The following is an 11,449-nucleotide window of genomic DNA, read 5'->3' on the forward strand; positions in this document are numbered from 1 at the left end:
GAATGATGGGAATATATCTAAAGGACACAAAATCTAGGGCACACAACCCAGTTTAGAGGGACCCCTTGCTATCCAAATCCAGAAAAATTTGAGCATCAAGAGAAATCATGATGGTAACATACTATATCCATCGAATGAAATAAGAATCCCTGTATGCATACTAATAAAGAGAGAGAGAGAGGAGAGAAAGCTCTTCCCTACAGTAGAATGCCAACTTCATTATAATAGATGGAATCAGAAAATCACCATACAAAGATGTACATGAATGTTCATAGCAGTTTTTTTATTTTTTTAATGTTTATTTATTTTTGAGAAAGAGAGAGACAGAGTGTGGGGGGAGGGGCAAGGAGAGAGGGAGACACAGAATCCAAGGCAGGCTCCAGTCTCTGAGCTGTCAGCACAGAGCCCGACACAGGCTCAAACCCACGAACCATGAGATCACGACCTGAGCCAAAGTCAGACACTTAACCAACTGAGCCACCCAGGAGACCCAAATGTTCATAGCAGTTTTATTTGTAATAGCTAAAAACTGTAAACAACTCAAACGTCCATCAACGATCAATGGATAAACAAACTGTCACATGTCCATGTCCATAAAATGGAATCTTATTTAGTAACTAAAAAGAACAAACTATTAATACAATAACATGGATGAAACTCAAAATAAATATGGTAAATGAAAGAAGCCAGGCCAAAAAAAGAGCACTTGCTGTGTTTGGATTATACAAATTCTAGAAAACGCAGCTAATATACAGGGACAGAGAGCAGAGTGGTGGTTGCCTGAGAGAGGCAGGTGAGGTTAGAGGAATTTCAAAGGGGTGTGAGGAAACCTTGGGGGTGATGAATAGGTTCACAAGCTTAACTGTGGGGATGGTTTCATGGGTGGTAGACATATGTGAAAACCGTTAAACTTTATACTTAAAACACAGGCAGTTTAGGGGCGCCTGGGTGGCTCCATCAGTCCAACCTCAGCTCAGGTCAAGATCTCAAGCCCCACGCCAGGCTCTGTGCTGACAGCCCAAAGTCTGGAGCCTGTTTCAGACTCTGTGTCTCCCTCTCTCTCTGCCCCTCCCCCACTCACTCACATGCACACAGGCGCATTCTCTCTCTCTCAAAAAATGAATAAATATTTAAAAAAAATTTTTTAGGGGTGCCTGGGTGGCTCAGTTGGTTAAGCAACTGACTTTGGCTCAGGTCATGATCTCACAGTTTGTGAGTTCGAGCCCCGCGTCAGGCTCTGTGCTGACAGCTCAGAGCCTGGAACCTACTTCAGATTCTGTGTCTTCCCCTCTCTCTCCCCCTCCCCTGCTCAGGTTCTGTGTCTCTCTGTCTCTCAATAATAAATAAACGTTAAAATTTTTTTTTTTAATTCTTTAAAAAAAAATAAAAATGAGGGGTGCCTGGGTGTCTCAGTCGGTTGTGCATCTGACTTCGGCTCAGGTCGTGATCTCACAGTTTGTGGGTTTGAGCCCCACATCAGGCTCTGTGCTGATAGCTCAGAGCCTGGAGCCTGCTTAAGATTCTGTGTCTCCTTCTCTCTCTCTGCCCCTACCCTGCTCATGCTCTCTCTCTGTCTCTTAAAAATAAGTAAATGTTAAAAAAATTTTTTTAATTAAAAACTAAATAAATAAATAAAAATGAAACACAGGCAGTTTATTACATGTCAATTATTCCTCAACAAAACTGTTAAAAAATTTTAATGACCACCCCCTTAATAATTCATTCAGGCAAGAATCACCAATGGATGTTAAAAACTAATGGATAAAAGTTTGAGGCAAGCAGTACATTTACATAATTTCAAAGTATCCCCCCTTAAGCTACTTATTAATTACATTATTTTATATAATTACATTAGTTATTCATTACTTACAAAAGGGAAAGCAGTAATTTTACCACGGAGATACCTAGAAAACACCAGTATGACAGACTGAATAATGACCCCAAATGATGCCCCTGTCTAAGCCCCAGAACCTATGAATATATTTCCCTACATGACAAAAAGGGCTTTGCTGGTGCAATTAGGTTAAAGATCTTGAGAGGGGGAGATGATCCTGGATTATCCAGGTGGGCCCAGCATAATCACAAGTTTCTTTAGATACTAGAATAAAATAGAATTATACATAGTAACAAAAAGATATCCACAATATATTATCATGAGACAAATGAAAGGTTCCTATATAAGCCCATAATAAATGAGTCCATATTTGTTAAGAAAAATGCATAACTACATTGTATATAAATACAGAGACAAAAGTCCGGAAGGAAACACACCACACATTTATTAGTGGCAACCTCTATTTCTGAACTATTTGGACTCCTCATAACAAAACTGAACATAAAAAAAGGAACAACTTCACATTTTACTACAGAAAATTTATATTATGTATGTTGAGACCATGACTTTGTGAAAGACAAATATCCCTCTAAATTTAACATAGAAGGCATAAGATTTAGAAGATATCAATGTTCAGAAAGTTGGCTAATGTTCAGCATTACCCATCTAACCTTCAATATGATCTAAATCTCCCTCTCCCCCTCCCTCCCTCCCTCTCTCTCTCTCTGTTTCACAGACACACACACACACACACACACACACACACACACACACACATCCTTCAGGGACATGAGAAATTTGACTTACAAATCCACAGGGAGAGAAAAATCTAAGAATCCAAGGTGGGTGTTTCAATTCATGAGGAACATTAGACCACAGCTAAGGGCACTGCTAATGTTAGTGCTAACGCTTTTCCAGTTAATAAATACAAGTTGAACTTCTATAGTTTACCCCTGAGAGGTGCGTGACTGTATATATCACAGGGTAAAATCAGTGGTGCATTGTTCCAATTTTAGTACATGTGCTGCTGAACTGAGCACCAATCAGTGGTACATCAATGTCCAGAAATACAGACTCAAGTCTTCCTCCTGGTCCACAGCATTCCCTAGAGAATCCTCCAGACATGCCCAAGACACTGCACAGGCCTGGAAAAGCAAGCAAGTGCCAGGAAGCGGTTATACCTAAAATTTGAAGTAGGTCCTCAGATGGGGGACCAAGGGAACAGGACAGTGTTTCTCTAAACCCCAGCAGTCCAGCCAGCGGAGCCAAAAAAGCCAGCCAGATCAAATACCCAACGAACTACCACCACTGTCAAAGCAAATAAGAGAACTAAGTCAGGAAACCAAAGTAGGTCAAGCCCAGGGAAATATCCAGTCACTACTCTAGCTGACTTGTATTCCCTCTTGCTCCCCGTGGGAAGTTGGAGTCCAGTCCATAAAAATTCCCTCCAGCTTCTGACACCCTTCATGTCACATCCCCACTGAAATACAATTTTGAAGGCTTTTAGTCTCTATCTATTATCGTCTGGTTCACCTACTAGGCAAACCAAATACGCAAACGAGAATAAATCTCAAAGTCTTAAGACACTACATAACTGTGAAGCCTCTTAAGCAGCCACGTCCCTGCAGCAGTAATGTCTGGGATGCATTTCACAGCCGCTGACTGGACGCCGTATCTCAGACCCCAGTAACCCAGATAGTCAACTGACTGGATTTCTTCCATGACAATTTATCTAAAGCCAAGAAACTGCAAACTAATAGAAACTATGTGATGTTGATGAGAACAAAGTGCATTCATTCCTATTCAGCATCTTCCATGTTCTCCGTCTCCATTTCTGAAACCCCAGCACCTAAATCAGAAGAATCCTCAAAAAAATCCCTTACGTGCTCTGGATGTGGATTCGCCAAGATGTGGATTTATAATTTCTAACAAATTTCAAACCAAAAACGAATTGGGGTTAATTATCAGTTGATCGGAAAGTGGAATTAAGCAGAATATCCCATGTCCTAAACATTCTAGGTAGTCAAAGAGTCTATTTATTTTCCCACAGTATTCTAGCCTTAGAATGCTACTGTATTTGAGAGCATCTTAGAGCTAAACCACATAATTCATTTCCATCCTTTTACAAATGAAGGAATGGAGGCTTAGGTTACAATTTGACTGATCATTATATTCTTAACATGAACAGAAGTACATAAATGCAAAAAAAATGTTACCCAACCAAAAATATGCAAATAAATGCAATGATCTCCAAATGTGCCCATCAGGATGACTAACTTTGTTTATAGGGATAATACTAAGTAATGATTCTTTGTAGTCCAGAAATTACTCATCCTCTATCTCTCAGTGATTCAGCCTTCCCTGACCCCGGAAATATGTGACTCTTGTTTCTACTTGTTCCTAGAGACTCTGTAAAATTGATGACAATTTGTGTTGTCTTTGAGGGCTTTTTCCTCAAAGTTTTTATTTAGATTTGGTTAAGTTTTACTTTTAGTTTATCTTTGGCTTCGCCACTGCAATGTCACTAGGCCAGCTCAAGTTCAATATGTTTTGGATTTTCTGCACTTCGGGTCCATGACTTTTGGGAATGAGAATGTCTTACATATTCAAATTTCAGATTTAACACATGTCTTAAATGTCAGAATTCTAGAAGCAAATACCAAGTATTTCTTCCAGTACACATTCTCCTAAGTCCACTGACTTTTCCCCTCTAACTCACTGATTTCTTACCCAGCCTAATCCAAGGAGCATTTTGCATGAATTTTGAGCACAGAGGACACTCAGGCACCTTAGACGTGAAATAACACATGTTAAAATGACATTCAGCTGAACTAAACCAATGAATCTGATTCATTGAAACCATATTTTAACTAAAGTGAGCTGAAAACTTGTGTCCATACAAACCTACATATGAACGTATATACCAACCTTATTCTTTAAATTTTTTTTAATGTTTATTTATTTTTGAGAGACAGAGAGAGACAGTGCACGAGCAGGGGAGGGACAGAGAGAGGGGGAGACACAGAATCCAAAGCAGGCTCCGAGCTCTGAGTTCAGCACAGAACCCGACACAGGGCTGGAACCCTCAAGCTGTGAGATCATGACCTGAGCTGAAGTTGGACACTCAACTGACTGAGCCACCCAGGTGCCCCTATACCAGCTTTATTCTTTTTTTTTTTTTTAATGTTTATTTATTTCTGAGACAGAGAGAGACAGAGCGTGAGTCGGGGAGGGGCAGAGAGGGAGGGAGACACAGAATCCGAAGCAGGCTCCAGGCTCCGAGCCGTCAGCACAGAGCCAGACACGGGGCTCGAACTCACAAACCGTGAGATCATGACCTGAGCCGAAGTTGGTCGCTCAACCGACTGAGCCACCCAGGCGCCCCTATACCAGCTTTATTCTTAACTGCACCAAATTGGAAGCAACCAAGATGTCCTTCAGTAGGCAGGTGGATAAACAAATTGTGGTACATCCACACCAGGGAATATTATTCAGCAATAGGAGGAAGTGAGGCATCCAGCCACAAAAAGACATGAGAGAATCTTCAACACATACTGCTAAGTGAAAGAAGCCAATCTGAAAAGGCCACACACTGTATGATTCCAACTACATGACATTCTGGAAAAAGCAAAACTGGAGACAACAAAGAGGTCAGTGGTTGTCAGGGGTTCAGAAGGAGGGATGGAAGGATGAACAGGGGGTTCTTCAAGTCAGTGGAACAATTCTGTATGATACTATGATGGAGGATAGATGACATAATGCATTTGTCAAAACCTATAAAACACAGTGAACCTTAACATAAACTATGCACTTTAGCTAATAATAATGCATCCATATTGGTGCAGCAAGAGTAGCAAATGTACCACACTAATGCAAGATATTAATAGAGGGGGAAACTGGGGTGGGAGGGAGCAATATGGGAACTCTGTACTTTTGTTCAATTTTTCTGTAAACGTAAAACTGCACTAAATAATAAAACCTATTAATTTTAAAGATTCTTGAAATTACCCTCGATAACACAGCATGCTTTAGCTTTCTAGGTAATTACTAGAAGCAGGACTTTAGTGACTTGATCATTTCAGCAAATTGGCTTTTGTCAAACTGATTCCCAGCAATCCTGCCTGCTTCCTGCTGAAGCCACACTGATCTTTCTGTTCCTCAAACACGCCAGGCCCTTTCCAGCCTCGCTGCTTTGTCTCCCCTTCCCTCAGCGCTCCGGAAGGCTGGCTGGACCTTACCCTTCACATCTCAGCTCAAATGTCATCTTTCCAGAGAAGCCCCCAGTGATCACTCTGTCCCCCAAACACATGGAGTGACTATCCAATCACTCTATGTTCTAGGCAGAACAACGGCCCGCCCCCAAAGATATCCAAGTCAGAATCCCTGGAGCTTGTAAACACATTACCTCACATGGCAAAGGGACTTCCCAGATGTCATTACATTAAGGACCCTGCAATGGAGAGATTATCCTGGATTCTCTCTCTTTCCCTCTCTCTCTCTGCCCTTCCCCCACTCATGCTTTCTTTCTCTCTCAAAATAAATAAATAAACTTTAAAAAAATGAGGAGGTCTTATTTTACGAATTGGCAGTATCTTTTTCTAAGTTAATGTATTACAAATACCTTTCTTGCTGCTTGCTGTAAATGACAATTTTTAGGGATTAGGGACTATACTTCACTTGTTCTAACAATTCCTTAAAAATTTTAAAGTTATTTCCACCCATTTTCATGAATTATCTCAATTTTTAAAATTAACTGCAAAAAAAAAAAAGCAAAGCGCTACAATATCGATATACAAATGCATTACCAACAGTTCCACGTCTTTAACACAACTATAATCTATCTTATCATCTGAGACACAGAATGGTCCTAGTTTTAGGCTGCCCAGACAGTATTGTCCTCATTGCAAAACAGGAAGCTCAAGTTCAGAGCGGTTAGCTGAGTGGCTTTGGGCAAGGCACTCACTTAGTCTGAGGTAGTGTCGGATGTAGATCCCAAACGATACGGAGCCATGGCCGGGAGGACTGCAGCTGCCCTTAGCTGGTGGCCTCTCCCTCCCCACTTCCCGGGTTCCCATGGAATCGACCACAATTCCATCTGAATAGTTGCGGTCTTGTACCTTCAGCCTCTCTTGAGCCCCCTGGTCTTTCCAGCTTCCCTATCTGAAACCCTGTCCACAGGACTCGTTTCTTTGCCCTGGAGAGCAGACAGGCTTCTGGCTTGCTGACCCAAGCTCTTGGGTCCTGGGGCCCTTCAGTTCAGTGTCTGCAGAAGTGGCCACGTGGCTCAATGGCAGGTGCCTTGATTTGCATCATATTTCCTGCCTTTGACTCACAGCTAAGGATATCTAGGAGAACACCATGGTCTCTCATATACAGACTCTCCACCTACTCAGCCCAGGAAAGGGAAATACAGCTGGTGTCAGCCAGGGAGAAGCCTGCTGGCCAAGATGATGGCCCTAAACAACAGCTGGTCAGAATCAAAGCCAACCACTCTTCTGGCAGGAATTACATGGGAATCCTGATTAAACAGGTAGGTGCTAGCATAGGACAGTTGGATGGAGGCTGAGCTGGGGACAACCCACAGGACTGGTCAACTGTTCAGATCTCCAGACCTGACCATCAGTAGAAGTGCTGACAAAGGCCTAGAGAAATACTTTTTATCCCAGAGAACTAAGGTCTTTTTGGACCCCTTGTTCAAGACCTGGCTGTCTTGGGAGGGAGAAAGTTTAGTGCCTGTGTTTGATAAAAAAAGAGTATATCCCAGGGTGCCTGGGTGGCTCAGTCGGTTAAGCATCCGACTTCAGCTCAGGTCACGATCTCATAGTTTATGGGTTCAAGCCCCACATCAGGCTCTGTGCTGACAGCTCAGAGCCTGGAGCCTGCTTCAGATTCTGTGTCTCCCTCTCTCTCTGCCCCTCCCCCAATCATGCTCTGTCTCTCTCTCAAAAAATAAATAAACATTAAAAAAAATTTTTTTTTAAAGAGTATATCCTCAGAGCAGTTTCCAAGAGGCAGGGCAACCAAGGCCTGGAGCAGTAAAGGGACTGTATTTCTAGGGTTTTCAGACATTTGTGGCCCTTTATGGACCTGTCACCTTAAGCAGCTATTCTTTAAATAGAAAAACTAGTGTTCAAATTGGAGTAGAATCGGATCAGCCCTGTAAGGCAAGAGTGGAGAGGAAAGACTACAGTGACCATACAGTGTTTCCTCTTGCATCCATCACCCAGCAAAACTAAGCCCGAAACCAGGCTCCAGCCTGTCAGAGGACATCGATCTGTCAACTGTTGTCATTCAAGCAGGGCCTGCAGGTAGGGGCAGAGGCTCGGTCCCCCTACCCTAAGCAGCCTATTTAAGTATTCCTTCCAGCCCTGTGCCAAGCCTTACCCTCCCTTGAGGTGTTCTGGAAACACAGATTTTTCCCATGTTATCACATGCCCAGTGCTATCTTAGCGCTTTTTAGGGACTGGTGGCCCATGGCACCCACCCAGCTGGGCCTACTCCATAATCCTACTCTGCTAACCCACACCTCTTAGCGTGAGGAGAGTAGGTCAGCCTATTTCCCATCGGGATCATACATGTGTGTTTGCCCCCTGACAAGAGCGTAGGCCCACTGAGGGCAGGAGTCAATCTTCTCCTGACTTTAGAGGTCACACAGATCTCTGGCTTCTGCAAATGTCAGAACACCTGGGACTCATCCAAAAAGACAATTAACTATTGAGTAAAACTTTAACCATAGAAGAGTTCAAAGAAAAATAATTAAATGTTTATCAAGCATGGGGAGAAGTTTTTAAACTTTGGTATATAATAGATGAAATCACAAAAGATTAGCTCAACACACTTGACTGTATAAAGCATTTGCAAAATATGTATACATTTTAAGTATAATGATCATTTTACAGAGGAGAATACGAAGCTTAGGAAAGTTGAGTAATTTGAACAAGGCATATCCCTCAGCTTAAAAGGAGCAGAGCTGGGATTCCAACCCAAGAATGTCCGACACAGAGGCTTGAGGGCCTCAGGACCGCCCTCACTACTGCACACGGTATTTACTGGAGGCCAGAAGATGTGAATCACATGCACAACACACATATGTATACACATACATATGTAGATGTGAGAATGTGCTTTCAAATATTTGTAGTAAATAACAAACAATACCTTTATCATTTTTTATAGCTTACATAGATTCATAAGCAAAGCACAAGGAAAGAAACAAAACAATTCATAAAGAGGAAATAGAACATGGAAGTAAACAAAGGTTCACTCTCCCTGGTGGTAAAAACACAAATGCAAGTTTAATGAGGCACCTGTTTTTGCTTATTAACTGGGCAGGGAAGAAACCACACTGGCCATGACTGAGGTAGTGGAACTAGTACCTTGGGATATTATTGGAGACATTGAGAATACATCTGCTCTCTAAGAAATCACTTTATATATACACCAAAAGTTTTTAAGTGTCCTACTGTAAATGAACGCTATTTTCATTCAACAGATAGTACTGTGAATCTGAGACAGGGAAAGAGAGCAGCTCCATTTTTAGAAAGGCTCCGTCTCTGCTGTTTCTCTGCTAGGCCCCATTTACTCATGTTCTATATTTCACCTTGCATCTGAATGAACCAAGCTGCTATCTATGTTCCCACTCCAAGAGAGAGGCAGGAAAGTTAATCATTCTTGGATTCTTGTCCTAGGCTCCCAAACACTTTATCATCTAAGAAGAACCGAAGCCCAAACATGTCCCAGGACATTAGCTTCAAACCAACCTCTGCCGATGCTGACATCAATCCTCCCTACCTTCAGTGATTTAAGAAATAGCACCTATTATTCACCTGATACTCGCCTTTGAAGGGACCCTACTCTGGATTCCTGAAGGAACACGTACCTTGAAACCGTTTCCAATATAAGCCCTAACCCCGAGCAATGAAGAGACTCACTCTCCTTTCTTTTCCAAGTCTCCCAGACACTCAATCTGCTATGTGCTATCACTGACAGTATTCAACAAACTCTGCTTTCACTTCCTTCAGGTTCATGTTTGATTTTTTTCTTTTCTTTTCTTTTTTTTTTTTATAGTAATCTCTACACCCAACATGGGGCTTGAACTCATGACCTCAAGATCAACAGTTGCATGCTCTTGCAACTAAGCCAGCCAGTGCTGATTTCTGTCCTGCACAAAACCAATGACCCTCTTGGCTGGTCCTGTGTGACCCCCTCTGGGTCCTGGGACCCACCCTGCCTACGTCAAATCCATTATGTACCAGGCATTGAACCAGGTACCGCTGGAGTAAGCAGGCAGGGGTATCGTTCCTGGCCATGCCTAGCTCTGGCTAGGAACTTTGTGTATGTGAGATAGAAATAAACACTGTCCTTGTCTAGGCCACTGTTGTTCTGGGTTTTCTGTTACTCATGGCCAAACCTAATCCTATTTATACAGAAGGTAAATGAGCTTTCACCAGCTGGTGTCTGGCTTCTCCATGGAGTAGGAAGCAAGATCATCAAAACAGAGTGAGCATATGGGAAGGAAGTAGAGGTCTGAGTAGCGTGGAAAAGGTATGAAATTAACACCATGGAAAGAGAGGGAGTGATCTCATCAGAGAAACATAGTAAAACAGTTGAGCAGTGACAAGTTCCTTCATGAATTTCCAGAAACAGATATTTAAAGATTCCATTTTTTAATTACTTTTTTAAAAATTTGTTAATGTTTATTTATTTTTGAGAGAGAGAGAGACAGAGAGAGAAAACGCAAGTGGGGGAGGTGCAGAGAGAGGGGGAGACACAGAATCCAAAGCAGGCTCCAGGCTCCGAGCTGTCGGCATAGAGCCAGACACGGGGCTTAAACTCACAAACTGAAATGACCTGAGCTGAAGTTGGAGGCTCAACTGACTGAGCCACCCAGATGCCCCAAAGATTCCAATTTTTAAATATCCTAAATAAATGAAGATGTGCAGCACATTATTTATTATAGACAACTTCAGAAATTATATAAATGTCAAACAGCAAGAAGATAGTTTCATCAATTATAATATTTTTAAATGATTGTTGAGAAAAGTAGATAGCAAAAGATAAACTTTTGATACTTTCTTATATTTATATTTGATTTATTATATGGAAACAGTAGAATACAAAATAGTACATACGGTATGATTATACCTATGCATGGAGGACAAAATGGGGAAAAGTACCAAATCACTAACAATACACTTTTTTAAATTTTTTTTAATGTTTATTTATTTTGAGAGATAGAGAGACAAAGCATGAGCAGGGAAGGGGTAGAGAAAGAGGGAGACACAGAATCTGAAGCAGGCTCCAGGCTCTGAGCTGTCAGCACAGAGCCCAACGCGGGGCTCAAACCCACAAGCATGAGCTCATGACCTGAGCCGAAGTAGAACACTTAACCAACTGAGCCACCCAGGCGCCCCAACAATACATTTTTAATGTCCTTAATTTTATTATGTTAATATTAAAAAACTGTTGTCTTTAAATAGCACAGGAGACTGAACCCACTGAATAGATAACAGTCTCTAGAAGGTGAGGTGTCTCATGTCACTCTGTGACCCACAGCAGCTACCACAAGGCTGCTGCTCAGGACTTCACAGATAGTTGTTAAGCTGAATTGCCTGA

General features: G+C 41.9%; 1 protein-coding gene across 1 annotated transcript in view; it reads right to left on the minus strand.

The window, feature by feature from the left end:
• The window catches only part of PSTPIP2 (proline-serine-threonine phosphatase interacting protein 2), a 73,720-nt gene that overhangs the window by 47,541 nt on the left and 14,730 nt on the right, over positions 1-11,449 (minus strand). The window lies entirely within an intron of this gene.

This window comes from Panthera leo, chromosome D3 (genome assembly GCF_018350215.1).
Source record: "Panthera leo isolate Ple1 chromosome D3, P.leo_Ple1_pat1.1, whole genome shotgun sequence".
Classification (NCBI taxonomy): domain Eukaryota; kingdom Metazoa; phylum Chordata; class Mammalia; order Carnivora; family Felidae; genus Panthera; species Panthera leo.